The sequence below is a fragment of the Poeciliopsis prolifica genome, unplaced genomic scaffold (genome assembly GCF_027474105.1).
Source record: "Poeciliopsis prolifica strain line A6 unplaced genomic scaffold, Auburn_PproV2 SCAFFOLD106, whole genome shotgun sequence".
NCBI lineage: Eukaryota > Metazoa > Chordata > Actinopteri > Cyprinodontiformes > Poeciliidae > Poeciliopsis > Poeciliopsis prolifica.
Window position 1 is genome coordinate 460852 of NW_026562481.1, and position 18526 is coordinate 479377.

Sequence of the window (18526 nt, forward strand, 5' to 3'; positions counted from 1 at the left end):
AGGCTAACACATTAGCTTTGGTTGGATTTACCCAGAATGCCCTGCGCTGTCGTCAGCCTTTAGAGCTTGGAGTTCACATATGCATTCAAACTGAACCAGAGTTCAGTTCAACCGAACCCAGACCAGAACTTCAGAACCTGATTACAAATCCACACTTAAAGAAACGAACTGGACTCCCTGGACTGGAACAGACTACAGAGAGACTGTAGATTAAAAACACACGAAAATAAAACTCAAGCAGAGTAAACGTGTTATTGACCTTCACAGTAAAAGCATGCACTGGATCTTCTTGAGGCATCATTCAGCAATGAACAATTAGGACGTATAAAACAAAACTTCACAACAAAACTCCATGAGAAAACTCAAAATTCAGCTTAAAATCAAACAAGCTGTATTGTTTATGTTCTAAAGCTACAATACTTAGTTTTAGAATAAAGCTAAGTATTGTAAACTTTACATCAGACAATAGTTGAACAATTTAATGCAAAATTCACCTAAACCTTTTTTGCCTCCAGTTTTATGTTTTGTTTTCAGTTTGTAGAAAAGCTGCGATTTTAGATGAAGAGTCTTGAAATGCAGGAGTGACTGCTGCTCTACAAGCACGAGGAAACCGTGACGCTAAACCTGCCTGAGGAGGCAGAGGAGGAGAGAGCGGTACGGACACACAGCCGTACGGCTCATAATTACTGGGTTTGTCAGACGACATCTGTTATGTCAACATTCCAGCCGTCAGCCTGGAGCAGGATTCCTCAGGACAGGAAGAAACAGGGTCAGATTCAGGGAAACCAGTTTAGAGTTCAGCTCAGAGTTCAGCTGGACAGACTTCAAGTTCAAATCCTTCACCAGGACAGACCGTGACCTTTGACCTCCCTGCAGTCAATGCTCTCTCCTGCGTGTGAATTAGCTTCTCCAGCGTTAGCCGTCTAATCGCGCTGTGGTTCAGCCCTGACAGCTGCAGGTGTCTGAGGAATGAGGAACCGCCGCTAACTGGGAATACCTCAAGAAACCGTCTCAACGTGAACATGTGTGCTGCTGCTACTTTTAGTAATGAATGCATTCACAGTAAATTACAGCAAAACTCAGACAATACTGATGTGCATTCCTTCTTCTACGACTACAAGCTTTAGGAACCGTTAACAGGAGCGTTCAGCCACAATCCAAACAAGAGCTGCATCAGAAGTGACTGCAGTCAGGCGAGGGAAATTTCATGAGCAGAAGTTGTTTCAGCCTGGAAGACGGATCTGCAGCCTTCCAGGTGGGAAGAGGGAGAGGAGGTGATGAGAGAAATGTGAAGATGTCAGACAGAGTGAAGGAGGAAGGAAAGTCGTCCCAACTCTTCCTGGAATGTTTTTATGGCTCTCTGGAACGTCCTGAATGGTCTCAATCCACACAGTTAGCAAAGCATTGCACCATCTTTTTACTGCTGCTAAAAATAAAGAAAAACACCGCATCATCACCGTCACTTTAAACGATTAGTAACGTTAAAGCTCAAAACTTTAACTGGTCATTGTATATATTATATATTTATATTGTTTGTTCTGCCATATTAAATATAAAATGGTAAATTAGCTTCTTTCACTGAATTTACTGTCATAAAATGATTTTTTCTCATGAAGTACAAGCTAAATTAATATTCTGAAAATGCTGAGTTCTGGAAACTAAACCTAACTTTCAAGTTTTTTGAAATGTATTTGTAAAGATCTATGAAAGTATTCCTCAGAAATAACTCATAGTTTCTAAAAGTTCCCAAAAGGCAGAACTGTGTTTATTAGTTCTGATAACATTTAACTCCAGGAATGTAAAACATTAGTTCCTGGAAAGAAACAGATTTATTCTGGAAAAGTAAGTCAGTAAAGAAAAATTGAAATTCTTCTAAGAAAGCAACCTGCAAATTTCAGATTTTTTCAAAAGTATATAGACATGCATCTCTGATTGACAAAGTTCTGTAACACCTGGCAATGAGCCTCACAGTTTCAGGAAAGTAACTTGCAAACAATGTGAGTTATGGAGAAGTAATCAGTGACTTTAACCTGGAATGGTGCTCAGGAACAGCAGCTGCAAAGTTCTGGTAAGGAACCTTTAAGTTTCAGAAATGAGACTGTAGATTGAAGTGATGACAAAGAACGCTCAACATCCAGTAATTTAAACTGGAACATTTCAGGAAAGTGACTTCAATACTGTGTCATGTCACCTGGAAATTCTGGAAACATAACATACAGGTTTCAAGAAACTGGGAATTCTGGGAAAGTAATCTGTAAATTTCATGTCATTTGTAAAGTTCTGGTAAAAGACCTTTAGGTTTCATGACCTATGACCTGTAGATTATTGTGTTATCTGGACGTTATGGGAAAGTAAAGTTCAAGTTTTGTCAAGTTGTAAATTTCACTAAAGATATCTATTACAAGGACTTTTTAAACTAAACTAAAGTGTTTGCTGTAAACAAACTGAAGTTTAGGGTCTGCTGAAGAACCTGAAGATCTTAGTCCTTCAGTATTTTACGTTTGTGGACTGAAGAGAAATGTTATTTACAGACAACCTGGAAGTGCAGTTGGTCGGCATCTTGCAGTTGTGACAATAGAGTGAAATGCTGCACTTTGACCTTTCTGTCCAGGTTCTGCTGTTCTCTGCTCAGTTCGGTTCAACGCTGACATGCAGGATCCAGACGGGGGTGAGCGGAGCTTTGAGACGGCGAGGGGTGCATGAATGTTCCCGGTCCGTTTGTCTGGCTGACTTTCTGCCTGCCACATTCCAGAGTACAGTTCAAGAGTTCAGTTAATTCATGAACTCTGCTGAGGCGCCACACCCAGCCGGCGGCACGTTGGAACCTTTCTCACCAGTTCCAGTTGCCTTACCGCTCCGTCAGCATGCAAGTGTTCAGTTGTCTCTACTTGAATCTGGGTTGGAGTGCCTCACACAGGTGCTTTCACTTATTCAGCCCGATTGGACCTGAGTGTGGGTGGAGTGACACTGACTGACAGTTCAGGGGCTTCGGTTCATTATGAAGTGAAGCTCCTGAAGTGGAACAAACAAAACGAGCCGCTGTGTCACGCAAAGAACAAATCAGAACATCTAGTGACTGGATTTGATCTACATACCAGTTCCCCTTTAAGCTTCTGTAAAATGACAGTTGATTCTGAGGACTGAACAGATCAATGCTTCACATATGAGGCCTTTGAGAATCTGGTTGACGGCTCAGTGGAGAAGTCCTGAAGCCTCTGCTACATGTTTTAATTGTTGGTCCGATTCCACACACCTGACCTGATGAATGGGTGATTACTAGGCAGCTGCACCAGTTGACGTTATGCACTGGGACGCTGAGCTGGAGCAGACAGCATCTAAAACAAAGGACAGGGGGCGCTAAGGACCAGGGATGGGAGAACTGGATTAACTTGAGCTGCATAAGAGTCCAGCTCAAGTCTTTGTCTTGCAAGTTTCAAGGTTCATTCCTGTCTGTCCTTTAAAGCAACTATGACTACAAGCCACTTTGTCTCCACTGTGAACCGTGCGGCTTTTAGCCCAGTAGGTACGTTTCCAATTATGTAAAAAACTGGTAGGTGCTGCTTATGGTAAGGTGCGCTCTATAGTCTGGTACTGTTTTTGTTATTTGACAGCTTCTCACTGCAGAGCATTCATCCATCCATTTTCTTCCGGGTCGGGTCGCAGCTACACAGCAACATTCAGGAAATCCTTCCATGTTGGCAATGAATGCAAATGATTCGGTCCAATAGTTGCAGAATCTCTCCACGGCTCACCACACGCCCATCAGACGGTTCAGCACAGCCCAGTCTCGTCTCACACTAGTGGGAGGAATGGCTCCTGGTTTTGACTTTTACCAAAGATAACAAAAAAATCCTGCAAAAGCTAAAATCTGACACCACTCCATTTCTGTTTAAATTTGGTGAAGGAGGAAGTAGGACTCAGTTTCTTGCAGAGGTTTTTTGTCACTTCCTTCAGTGGTTCTTGGTGCAGCGCCCCCCCCAAGGCCAGGAGGGGAACAGGTTGGTTTGACTCAGAGCAGAAAGAAAACCACAGCAGCTTGAGATGGAAATCTACCGATGATTTGGTCGGCTTCAGGTGCTTCCAACATGCTTTCTCAATAAACTGACTAAAGAATTAACTTCCTCTGAGAAACAGCTGAAGACTACAATAATATGAAACTTCATTCAAAAATGTTTGAGTCATGTTGTTACTCAGGACTTCATCTGCAGAAACATGTTAGCTGGTTTTGGAACCAGTGGATACTGGATTGGTCTCAGAACAACAATGATCTCCTCAGAAACCTTTGAGATTTTTCCAAGTCCCAGTCTGCTTCCAGGTCTCCTGTCCAGAGCTGCGTTCCCACCAGCTCTGTTCAGTCCGCCTTAATCCAACTTCAGTCCGTTTGTCTAGAAAGTCCGGTCCGATTGGAGAGGTGGGAATAAGTAACCAAACTCTGATGCAGATAAAACATGGAAAACCTGGGTGTGAGTTCGGTTCACCCAGACCGGGCCGAGGTTAGAATGTGAACACCAAGCGGACCAGAGACCGCGCAAAAGCAGGAAGTGGACTACACTGCACAGAATTCTGGGTAAATACAACAACAAAAAAACTCTTTTTTGGTGAATATGATATAATCAATATAACTTCCTGTCGTGTTACTGCAGCATTTTAACTTTATCTTCTGATCATTTTTTTTCATTATTCTGTTTTATGAGTTTATTTACAAAGCTCTATTGTTGCTTCTCTTTGTACCTTTAATTTTAGGATTTAGTGTGAAAATTCCATTTTTTTTGCCTCATGAAGCAACTTATAAAACTTAGTTTTATTTAAAGTTTATGAGAATCTGAATTTCAGAAATCTGACAGCTCAAATTAAGAAAAAAAACATAAAATATATCCCTGTGTGTATTTAATGGATATTTAGTAAAAGTGAATGACTCAATGCAAAACTTTGAATAATTAGATGAACATATTCTACTGGAATGTGTGAATGCCAGTGTTTTGCTTTATTTCAAGAATACAAAGATATTTACACTAAAAAGTAAACCAGAAATACTTGGTGAGATTTTGTGTTTTTGCAGAATAGAGGGGAAAACTATTGTGAATTTTATTTCTACAAAACTGAAGCAGAAGAAGCAGAATGATCAGACAATGGGAAGAATTCAGACAGGAACGAGACTTAAAAACTGCAGCAATCATCATTTTGCAGAGAACTCGCCCTACATCACGTATTAAAATGGGTAAAGCACGAGAAACAGCTGATCTCTAGCAAAATCCTCCGGTGGAAACTGGCAGAAAACAAATGAGTCAAGGCAGAAGAGGAACTGAAAGGAGGAAAAGAAACCTAGTTTAACTAAGAGCAGCAAACTGAACATCTGAAAAGAAAGAAAAACAGAAAAATCAAACAAACATCTTATGGAAAAATGACTGAAGAACCAAATTACTCCTGGATCTCTGATCCGATTCCTTCAACAAGAACCTTGGTACCAATACACAACACAGCCCGCACTTTTCAGAAACTCAGTACTTACAGAATTAACTAGTTGTTGTGGGAATTTAACTTTCCAGGTTTTTACTGGTTACTTTCCAGTAAGCTTCTAATAAGATTTAGTAAGCTGCACATTTTTTAAATTTTGTATTAACCGACCCAGTTGCTTGTTCCTTTGGACCAGAGAACAACATTTTAATAAGTTATGTTGACTTACATGTTGGCATTTATGTTGACTGTCATGTATTTTATTATTCATTCACTTTATTTATTCTATTTGCTACGTGATTTTCTGCCTTTTCCTCTGTTTGGAGCAATAAAGGAATTGTTAAAAGAAAATACCTGAATGTGTCAGAAATATTCTAAAATGTAACCTGCAGGTTGTGAATGATCTAAACGCCGATGCTTCTGCAGGAGGAGAATGTTTTTCATCTCCTGGATTCATAAAAATAATACTTTATTGAAATAGTTCATGTTTCTCTATGTTCTGTGTTGGTCGGTTCTGACAGAAGTTGGACCATCTGCTGCACCCAGAACCTCCTGTTGGGCCTTGCAGCTGCTGCACATCTTTGTTTCAGTCCTGGTCAAAACCAAATGTCTTCATCTTGATGAATAACCCATAAAGGGAGAGAGTTGTGTACTGGGATGTTTAATCATTTGATTTTAAACATGTTTTATTAATGAGACTGAACATGTGAAATGGGAAATGAAAATAATCTTATTTCCAGACTCATTCATCCATAACTATTTCATTATCAGGGGTTTTTACTGTTTTGCTTGCAGCAGTTTGCTGAGCAGCAGGATCTTAACCAATAGGCTGTGGTTAAAAACTGAGCAACAGCTTCTTAAAACAGAACAGGAAGGTTTGAAAGACCACAACGCAGATGGTTCTCATGGAGAACTTCTCTCTTTAGTTTCATCCTCTGTCTGCAAAGACACTGATCTCCGTTCAACATGAAGACAGAATCCATGGAGCTGACTGAGACTCGACGTGTTTACCTGTCTACAGGTAAGATTTGATGAATTATTCTATGAAGGGTTTTACTTTTATGACATTGATTAGAAGTGAACAAGAAAAATCCTAACAATGGATCCAAAGTGAGGGTCGTTGTCACTGCTGTAGCACAGCTTTAACTAACAGACTGTTACATAAAACATCATATATATATATATATATATATATATATATATATATATATATATATATATATATATATATATATATATATATATATATGATTGTTGTGTCACAGTCCTTACTTTTTTCAAATTGTCTTACACTATAGCCATATTACAAATTGTAATGAATAAATATCTTTCTTCAATATTCTGCACACAAATACATCTTGATAGAAATGTTGAATAAAGGTTCTAAGTAAACTGCAAATTTATTAAAATTATAATAAAAGAAGAAAGTTTGTTGATGAAACACACAGTTGAGATTTCTCACTGATTCTTGAGTTTCCACAGTTTCAGTGGAGTCGATGTGGTAAATTCAGCTGATTGGACTTTATTTAGAAAGGCAAACTGTCTACATAAGATCTCCCAGTTTACCTCAGGTCAGAGGTCAAACATCAAGCATGAATTTGAAAGAACTGTTTGTAGACCTCAAGCAGGATTGTCTTGAGGAACAAATCTGGGGAAGGATCCAGAAACATTTCTGCTGCTCTGAGGTCCAGAGCTCAGCGGCCTCCATCATTGCTCAATGCAGCAAGTCTGGAGCCCTGACTCTTTCTAAAGCTTCCCGTTTGTACAGACAGATCGGGGGAGAAACGAGGTGACAAAGACCCCGATGGCCAATCTGTCAGAGCACCAACATTCCTCTGTGCAGAGAGGAGAACCTTCCGAAGGTCAAACATCTCTGCAGAAATCCACCAATCAGGCCTGTTCGATAGAGCAGCCATAGGAGAGCCTCTCCTCCATAAACGGCTCAAAGTCTGGACTTACCACAGGCAGCACAGACTCATACCAGTATGAGGTATTTGTGTGTAGAATTTTGAGGAAAGACATAATAAGTGTATTGAAATCTGTAATAAAGACTGTAGCATAAAATAAAAAGCACATAAGGAAATAGTTCTGTAATTACCATTCAGTATTTTCTATTACTTTCCTCTTAGGAGGCAGAAATCCTTCCATCAAATGGTGTCTGTCCACAGTGGCAATCTGCTGGGTCATACTGGTAACAATCACTGGTCTGCGTATCTATTGTAAGTATAAATTATGCCATCATTATACACATCAATAAAGATTCAAGTTTCAAAATAACATTGAACGTTGAGAATATCCATTCCTGGGATCAACTGCTTTTCTAACATGGAGACAAAAACAAGGCCTTCCCTGAAACTCCGAACACCAGCTGTAAGATTAGATCAAATTAGATCAAATTAGATTCAGTTATTCTCATGTGTTCTGAAGACTTTTCAAGGCTTCCGAAACCCTGAAGTACAAAGTACTTCATTGGCCGTTATGAAGCCAACAGTCAATGTACAGCCAATGTATTTGTATTTTATCTCTGTCAAAAGGATCCAAAATTAATCCAATTTATTTTTTGACTTTTTAGATACTTCTCTCCTTTCTGCTAAGTTGAAGGACTCTGAGGATGTAAATCAGCATCTTAATGAAAAAGTCCAGATACTACAATCCGATTTATGGCAACAGCAAAAGTTAGAAGCTACTAAAACGGACGGGAAAGAACCCAGCTTTGAGTGGACCGAAACAACAATACCTGAAGTACAACCTTACTACACACCACGTCCATATTACAGCAGACGTCCATATTATGGCAGACGTCCATACTACTATGCCACACCAACTCCATACTATGGCAGAGTCCATACGGACGTCCATATTATGGCAGACGTTCCTTACTACTACGCCACACCACTCCATATTATGGCAGACGTTCTTACTACTATGCCACACCGACTCCCTACTATGGCAGACGTTCTTACTACCATGCCACACCACCTCCATATTATGGCAGACGTTCCTACTACTACGCCACACCGACTCCATATTATGGCAGAGGTCATATTATGGCGGACGTCCATATTATGGCAGACGTTCCTACTACTACGCCACACCGACTCATACTATGGCAGACGTTCTTACTACTATGCCACACCAACTCCATATTATGGCAGACGTTCTTACTACTATGCCACACCACCTCCATATTATGGCAGACGTTCTTACTACCATGCCACACCACCTCCATATTATGGCAGACATTCCTACTACTACGCCACACCAACTCCATATTATGGCAGACGTTCTACTACTATGCCACACCAACTCCATACTATGGCAGACGTTCTTACTACTATGCCACACCAACTCCATACTATGGCAGACGTTCTTACTACTATGCCACACCACCTCCATACTATGGCAGACGTTCTTACTACTATGCCACACCACTCCATATTATGGCAGACATTCCTACTACTACGCACCAACTCCATACTATGGCAGACGTTCTTACTACTATGCCACACCAACTCCATATTATGGCAGACGTTCTTACTACTATGCCACACCAACTCCATACTATGGCAGACGTTCTTACTACTATGCCACACCAAACCCATATTATGGCAGAGTTCCTACTACTACGCCACACCGACTCCATATTATGGCAGACGTTCTTACTACTATGCCACACCAACTCCATACTATGGCAGACGTTCTTACTACTATGCCACACCACCTCCATATTATGGCAGACGTTCTTACTACTATGCCACACCGACTCCATATTATGGCAGAGGTCCATATTATGGCAGACGTTCTTACTACCATGCCACACCAACTCCATACTATGGCAGACGTTCTTACTACTATGCCACACCAACTCCATATTATGGCAGACGTTCTTACTACTATGCCACACCAACTCCATACTATGGCAGACGTTCTTACTACTATGCCACACCAACTCCATACTATGGCAGACGTTCTTACTACTATGCCACACCACCTCCATATTATGGCAGACGTTCCTACTACTACGCCACACCAACTCCATACTATGGCAGACGTTCTTACTACTATGCCACACCAACTCCATACTATGGCGGACGTTCCTACTACTACGCCACACCACCTACATATTATGGCAGACGTTCCTACTACCACGCCACACCGACTCCCTACTATGGCGGACGTTCCTACTACCACGCCACACCACCTACATATTATGGCAGACGTTCTTACTACTATGCCACACCAACTCCATACTATGGCAGACGTCCATATTATGGCGGACGTTCCTACTACCACGCCACACCACCTACATATTATGGCAGACGTTCTTACTACTATGCCACACCAACTCCATACTATGGCAGACGTCCATATTATGGCGGACGTTCTTACTACCACGCCACACCACCTCCATATTATGGCAGACGTCCATATTTTGGCAGACGTTCTTACTACTACGCCACACTCCCTACTATGACAGTCGTCCCTTCTACACCACACCTCGCCCATACTATACTACACTTCCAAACTACAATGCCAATAATGACACCACATCACATTCCTATAACACCACATTGAAGAAAATCTAAGATATTCTTCTACTTCTTTGCCTTTGACTCCTTTTGGGTCGCTAAACTAATTACAGAGGAAACATTGAGGTTTGGAAATGTCTTAAGGTAGAACTGTACAGTGGTCAGCCATAACATTTTGACCAACACAATGTTATTGTTGCAACTGTTAGTGGGTGGGAGTCATCCATGTTGATTTGAAGGACCAGTGCTGATTGGCAGGTTGTAATGATGTCATTCCTGATTAGTTATGGTGAAGTGTCAGTTTCTCTTTCTCATCAACACTTTGGTTCTGACTTCCTTCAGACATAATACAAGTCATTCCAGATGCTTTTTTCATTTTCTGGCCAACCTGCTTTGTTCCAGTTTCACATAAACAAGAAATTAAGAATAGGAGAATCTTTCATTCATATCTTACTTTTATAAGAAGCAGCAATTATTTGTGTCCAATAAGCTCTTTTGTATAAAAATTATCGCATTAAAGATTTTTTGATATTTGATGTTAGAGACTTGTTTATAACATTTTTCTATAAAAGCTTATATTTTCATTTCTCCTTCTGCCCATTTAACTAAATGGTTTGATTTGTCTTAACTGGATTTTAGATGGATGTTTCTGTTCTGATCTATTACTGCAAATGAATAAAGTTTGATTTTTGAAATATTTAAAGTGTTTGCATTTTGTTCTGTTCATAACCAAATCCCTCCAGTAATATTTTGAAGTGAGAGCCAACAAATGTAAATTGTTTGTTTGGTGAACTGAATAAAGATGCATTCAGATATTAACAGTAACAAAATCTAGCCACAAATAGTTAGCACTCGTTAGCATAAACCAGTGGTGTCCTAGTCCATTATCAGGTTCTTCTTCAGCTAATTATTAGCTTTTTTACCGTGATAATATAATTAGCAAGCAGATTCCGATGAATACAACAAACCTACCATCATGTATTTCTAAGTTTTCTCTGAGGGACGGAGCAGCCGGTTCGCCCAGCAGGTTGAACTGGTCTCAAAGCCACTGGCAGAGTTTGACTGAACTCTTAGTGAACTGCTCTGGCTGGAACTTCTCATTAGAACATGCTAACAGGTTTACACATGTTGAGGAGGCCGTAGCTTGGTCCACTTACAGCAATGAAATGTAAAATTGTTGGTTCATTCATCCTCAAAACCTTTGAGAGAGACGAAAGAGTGTCTACCAAAACACATGGACACATCTGAAACATTAAGTGTCTGAAACTCTTTCTCTCTGATAAAACCTCTTACTGCATACTCTTCCCTCAATGTTTTTTCAAATGTTTTGAAGACGTTTTCAAGCTACATATAATTTAACAGAGAGGTTAACAGATTGATGCACTCAGCTGATTAGACCTAAATTGGATGTTGGGTCTTATCATGTAATTTAGCCTCCAGTTTGTGCAGAAGTCTCGCTCAGGTTTTGGTTGTGCTGTAGAAATCTGCTGTCTCTTCCCTACTGGTACGTCTGTAGCTGATTTGATCTGCTTTTTTCATATAAGGTAAAAAATATATAAACTTTTCAGGATGAGAAAACAGGTCTGGGGAACACTTGAACACTTTTCAAGCTTTACATTTCTTCTATTTCTTTGTATTTTGCAGGATTTAATCCTTCAAACTATTTGAGTACAAACAGGTTATTCACCCTGTGGTATAAACTGTTTTATAAAGACTGATAGTCACTCAGAGTCAGTTGGACAATACAAGTTTACCATGTTTTACTGAGACTCTGTAGTTTAAACGCTGCAGGCTCAGTGCAGCCGTTTGGCCAAAGTCAAACAGAAAAAGATTCTTTCATGTGAAGGAAAACAAAATCAGAAGGTTCAGAAAATAGTTTCAATGAAGCAGAAGAGCAGAAGAGGAAGTTTAACTGTCTGCTGGTGAACCGACGTCTCTAATATCACACAATCCTTCAGCCTGGTTGAAGCTCATAACTCCAGTTTCTATGATTCTCGCTCATATTGATGATATTTCACTTTGTCTGTTTGTAGCGGCCTCGGAATAAACAGCCAGGCGCAGGGAGTTCCAAACGGGTGCAGTTTAATCTTCACTTTCCTTGTCAGACACCGTGAAAACTGTAAAATAAAATAAAAGATACATAACTGTTGGGCATGCTTAATACTTGTATAAATAAACATAAACGTCCATACATACAAAAAATACGTTGTGTCCAAATTCGTTAGCATACACAGTTTCGTTAATAAACAATAAACTACTGCCGTTCCTACTACTTCTAAATAAACTTGTTTTATCACAATTTATCACTCAGACCTCATTCTGCTTTCCAAGGGCGCTAGTTTACAGATTGTCATCGGTTTTCTTAAGCATCTAACGCTGACTCGTGGTCAGCAAAAACAGGAAGCGCATAACACACGAAGAAAAATCCACCGCTCTTCAAAATAAAAGCACAAATCAACCAATAGGTGTCACTGTTGGACCAAAGAACAAAATGAGAATTTACTATTTAGTAGTTATTTACAGTCTGTGGAACAAAATGTAATTGTTTATTTGCTCGACTTTCCTTACTGAAACTCAAAGCCAATTCCTGGTAAGATTCTGTTCTTTATGCTCTGACTGGACAGTGGCTGTTTGAAAAGTGGCTTAAATATCTTGCAGTTTTACCAACGTAAACTTGCGAATTTCTTTAAAACTTAAATTTTAAGTTACAACTATTTAAAATCTGCTACATTTATCTCTGCTGAGAGCATCAAATCAAATGTAATATCATTTCATCAACAAAAAGCATATTTGGATTAAATCCAGGGATTTGCAGGAGGAGCAGTTTACTTTGATTATACTTCAGGCCGGCTCGAGTCTTTCTATATGAATCTGGAACGGTGGGACAATCAATCAATCAATCAATCAATCAATCAATCAATCAATCAATCAATCAATTTAGATCTGCGCCCAAAAAAACATTTTATGTTGTAAAATCTTCCCACAGTGGAAAAAGCTGCTGTTAAATTTGAGATGTTACCATATTAATATTCTAACTTTACAAAGATTAATTGTTAAATGTAGGAGTTTTGTGTTTACGTCCAGAGAAGCTGCTGACCTTCCTCCTGTGACCTTCCTCCTGTGACCTTCCTCCTGTGACCTTCCTGCTGTGACCTTCCTGCTGTGACCTTCCTGCATGCAGAGTCAGGAACCCAGGTTAATGTCTGGCTGCTAGCTAGCAGTGCTAATGGCGCCACCAGCATGCAGCCAATCAGCTTTTCTGATTGGCTGCTCTTTCGCAGGTGCAGCCAATCAGAGCAGCTCTGCTGAAAACACAGAAGGTAAGTTTCTGCTTTGGTTCCTGCAGCATTTACTCAGGTTAGCACCAGTTTTCTTTATCGAAACCTAAAGTGATGCAACCATAAGCTAAAGCAGTCTGCTGTTTGTTAGCTGAAGTGGAAACATCAAGCTGTCGCAGAATGACTCCTTGCCAACCTGTGAACTTCCGTGTTTGGTTCGCTCTCTACTCTTTGTTTCAGGGATTTGCTGCTGAATTATCAAATGCAATCATAACAGTTTAAAGCCCGTGGAGGGCTGTTCAAACAGAACCGGGTCGCGGTCTGGGTTCAGGGAACAACAGCGGCTCGAAAATAAAGCGGAACACTGATGGAGTTAAACGGCCTGCGCTGTCGGCTAAGCTCCGGCTTTGGGAAAGAAAAACAGCAACAAATTAGGCGGAAACGCTCCGACTGAACTTGTTGTCATTCCGGAGCCAGTCATGGCCGCCGCTGTGACACCTATCGCGACCTCGAACAAACATGGCGAGGTCGTGACCCCGCTGTGTTTGGATTCACAGGCCCGGGGTCCAGACTGGAGAACCGGGTCAAAGCTCCGAACAGGAATGCAGCCGCGGCCCTTTGACTAGGACATGCACCTCAACATGAACCTCCAGCCAAACACAACTGACTGCAGCTCCACTAACAGCAGTTAGCATGTTCTCCCTGGGTACTCCGGCTTCCTCCCACTTTCCAGATATATGCAGATTACAGCTGAAGAGGAAAAGGAGCAAATTTCACTCAGAAACTTGATTTTATTATTTTTTTTTTAGAAAACATTGAAGCTTTAAAAGTAGAAAGTTTTTTTTAAAAGACACTTTCTGCATGTTTTGTGCAATTTTTCCCCTTTCAGGATTTCTCTTACAGTTTTACTTGATTTTTGTAAAATGTCTCTGAGTGTTTTCCAAATTAAATATATTATTAATATGTTATTATTATAATCTCTCCAGGGTTTAGTGGCTGTAATGTGTTGAGTTTTTCTCAAGTCTCTGTTTCTTCTGCCTTTCTGTTCAGAAATGTATCTTTGATGATACTTGAGCCCAGATTTGTCTCCAATCCAGAGTGTTTTTGTATTTTTCCTGTTGATGTTTGTCCCTTAGAGGAGTTTGGAGGTTTTATTGGGGAACCAGAAGGATCGGTTCAGTCAAAGCCTCCCGGTGCAGAAAGTCTGAAAACACGTCTGACCTGCTGGTGACCTGCTGCAGGCTTGCATGACTGGATCAGACGGCCATTTTTTACAGTGTATCCGTCTGTCCCTGCTGTAAAAGCAGAGCTGGCCGTCTGTGTGTCTGTGTGAGTGTTGTTGCTGAGTGCAGTGACCTGAGGTTACACTCTCCCTGTTCCCGTTCGCGTAAATATTCCTCTATTAGCACCAAGTGATCTGAAAGCTTCGATCTGTCAGAGCCGCTGGAAGCTTTTAGTCAGACAACAGAGGAAGACCAGCGCCGTCTCTTTAACCCTTCCACTGTTTTTCCACTGTCGTTCCTGCTGCTGCTGCTGCTGCTGCTGCTGCTGCTACTGCTGCAGCGCAGGAACGACCTGCAGCTGCTGCTGCAGCGCAGGAACGACCTGCAGCCTGGACCACCAGGTAGGAAGTGGATCGTCTTTCTGAGGTTTGTTCATCAGAGGAGGAACCTCGACCCGAACCGGGTCAAAATACGACCAAGAGTATTTAAGTTCTCTCACTGTCCACGCAGGACAAATGAAAGAACAAGTTTTATGTCAAAAACTAATTTTGAAATGAAAACAAAATGTGACATGTTTCTATAAATGTTTATCAGAAGTGTGGCATGCATCTGAATTCTTCCTCCAGAGTCAGAATTATTTCTTTATCCTTTGCAGATGAATCAGTTCAACACGTTTCAACCTCAGTCAGAACGGAGAACATCTGGGAGCATCAGCTTTCAAGTCTTGCCACACATTCTCAGCTGGATTTAGGCCTGGACTTTGACTGGGCCATTGTAACTCACGAATCTGTTTTCATTTAAACCACTGTTGTCCAAAACCTTTTGCGCTCGGGGAAGCCGGAAAAGTCAAACTGGCAAAACGGGTCATAAACTTCACTAAATTAAGAATGCAAATATAACTTTGTTGGATTTTTTTTTTTTTCAGTTTTATCAACATTTTTATGAAATTTGTAACTCAATAAACATCCAGAACATAAAGCAGGGTTTGGAGTTTTGCTTTATTAAAAGAAAACAGTTTTCACATTTTGGGATCATCCGTTATTTTCCATTTTGTTGACCAGATTTGGTCTAAACTTCAGGGGCCAAACAAACTCAGTTCAAGAGCCACAAATGGCCCCGGGCCACAATTTGGACATCACTGATATAACATCCCATAATATCTGGCCGTTTATTCATGATGCTGATTGTTCTGTAGAGAACCTGGGAGGCCAGAACCAGAACCTCTGCAGCTGGACTCAGATTCACTTCTGCAGGAATTTTGGGAGATTTTTCCGATTTTATTTTTAAACACGACCTTTTCTGTCTCATGATGAAACATTTACATGAATGCAGAGTAATGCAGGAATGCTGGAGGGTTATGAATACTTTCAGATTCATCTTCCTGCTTCTTTAAACAGAGCTTATCTCTGCTCTCCTCCTCTGACCCAACATGGCTTCCGTCTGCTCCCACTGTAAATATTTATGAACGTGTGAGCTGCTCAGAGTTCACAGTCGCATCTAAAAGGCTTTCTGCCCAAACGCTGCAATCAGTCAGGGGTTCAGGTGTCAGTCCTGCTTTGTGATCTGCAGCTTCACTAAAGGACAGCAGAGAAAAACAGTTGAGAAAGACGAGTGTTTCTTTCGTTTTTCTCCTGCTAATTCCTGCAATTCTTTAAATCTAACCTCAACAGTGTCAGTTCCTATCAAACAAAAATAGAGCTAAAGTGGAAAAACTTGATGCAGGTGCAGCAAACATATCGGCGCTGACCTAGGAGAAGTAAATGTCGCTGCCCATCAACCTGGGAAGAGTTCAAAGGTCATCTTCAAACTATCTGAAGTCTGCAGAGAGGAAGATTATTCTCAAGAGGAAGACGAGTCAGAATCTCAGCAGATTCAGAGCAGGAAGCTGTAGGTTAGCCTGCCTCCAACCTACAGACAGGGTAAAGGTTAAAGGTCATGAAAAGGTTAGGGAAATGCTGTAGGAAGGGTTAAAGTTGGCCGTCACCTTCCACCTGCCAGCACGGTGGTGGAGGGATGATGATGTGGGCTCGTTTAGAAGCTTTAGTGAAGCAGAGGTTTTCTGCAACAGGAGTTTCTTCTTCACTGTGATCTGTTAATATTACGACTTTATTCTCATATTCAACTCACAAAACTGATGATGGAAATTAAAGTCACTTTTTGAAAATATTGATTGACATTTGTAATTTCTGTTCTTAGAAAAGGAAACAAAATCTAATGTTTTATTTTAAAGTCAGATTTTAAGTGTAATTTTTTTCACACGATAAATAAAATAAGAGCCACTGATGCAGTTTGATAGAACCAAAGTGAACTTAATGAGATGAATACCAAACAGGAAATGAGAAAATGCCTCGACAGAACAGAACCAAACCCAAACTGGGTTCAAACATCTAAAACTATTTTGCGCAGCAGAATCAGAGGCTCTGGCTGCTTCATGTCTCCCAGTTATTGTCAATGCAGCCATTGTTCTCTGAAACCTGACAATGTTTATCCTTAAATCCTGCTCTGATGGGTCGCCGGCGATTCAGGGAATCATGGGAGATAAACTGAGTTTCTGGATGGAGGAGAGCGGATTTACTGACGAACATCATCAGGATTCAAAAAGATCCTGATGATCCTTTGGAATCCTGGAGGGAAAACCTGGAACCCGAAGGTCAGACCAACATAGCTGAGAGAAACCAGTAGAGATCCGGATCCTCTGGGTCGTTCCTGACCAGGTCCAGCCGCCGGTCCAGCCGCCGGTCCAGCCGCCGGTCAGCCGCCGCGGTCCAGCCGCCGGTCCAGCCGCCGGTCCAGGCGCCGGTTCAGCCGCCGGTCCAGCCGTCGGTCCAGCCGCCGGTCCAGCCGCCGGCCCAGCCGCCGGTCCAGCCGTCGGTCCAGCCGCCGTCCAGCCGCCGGTCCAGCCGCCGGTCAGTCACTTTGAACACCGACCTGCCTCAAGTTCGTCTCTTATTCAACAAGATCTTTCAAAATAAAACCCTGTAATTAAGTCGACTTTACTTTTGCTCTTAGATTTACTAAACAGAGGATGTAAATGTGGTTCCTGTGAGCTCCACAACAAACCGGCCCGTTCTCACCGCCAGACGTTTGTTTTTCACACAGGACTGCAGCAGCGGGTTGGAGGTCCAAATCCCGTGTTGTTGTGAGGAAAAGTTTCTAAATCCAGACACAAAGCGAGTGGATCGGGACGGACCACCGAACACGCTGCAGAATCTGATTCTGATCACATTCAGACACAAACAGTCGATGATTCTGTTGCTGCGTCTTCAGACTCCGGAGCTTCAGGTTCATCATTCTGAGGAATTAATTATTCACTGAGGAAAACAGACAGAAGTTAAAGTTCCCAATAATGATCAATGAAAACATTCAGACTAAAGTCAGAGCATGAAGATCAGAAAACTGACGAGCTTCGTCTGCAGGCCTCAGTTAGCTGATTAGAGGTTAAAGGTCAGGAAAAGGTTTTAAAAAGTTGAAATCTTGAAGGGAAGCATGGTGGTGGTGGGTGGTGATGTGGGCACACATACGACTCCACCGCCAAAAGACCAACCGGAGGAGCAGGATTTAACCCAAACACAGCGCGAGGCGTTCAGGTGACGCACAAAAAAAACTGAATTTGAGCTTCAAGACTTTGTGATCATAACCTGAGTCGAGTTTTCTGCTGTTTCTGTTTCACTGACGTTTGGTTGCCTGAGATCTATAAAGCAATGAAATGAAATAGTTTTTACAGTCAGATGGAAAGAAATGTTTGATTTTATTTGGAACTGAAGCCAGAATGTCAGGAATCAGTCAGTGGAAACCATTAAACCCAGTTCACCTGTGAGTCATGGCGTCATGTTAAATCCTGCGATCCGTTTTCACAAAGCGGTGGAGTTTAGAGAGACAGAACCAGGTTTACTGTGATCAGGAAGACGGAGCCGCTCCCTCCAAACCGCAGAGCTTTGTTTACCACATGCTGTTCGCCTGCAGAATAAACGCAGCGCTTCTCCATCACTTCACAGCCATTTGCCTGATTTCACAAATGCATTAGTGCATGCATCGACAAGAG

General features: G+C 41.4%; 1 pseudogene; it reads left to right on the forward strand.

The window, feature by feature from the left end:
• Window positions 1–6358: 6358 nt before the first annotated feature.
• On the forward strand, window positions 6359–10680 carry LOC129354218 (uncharacterized; annotated as a pseudogene).
• Window positions 10681–18526: the final 7846 nt, after the last annotated feature.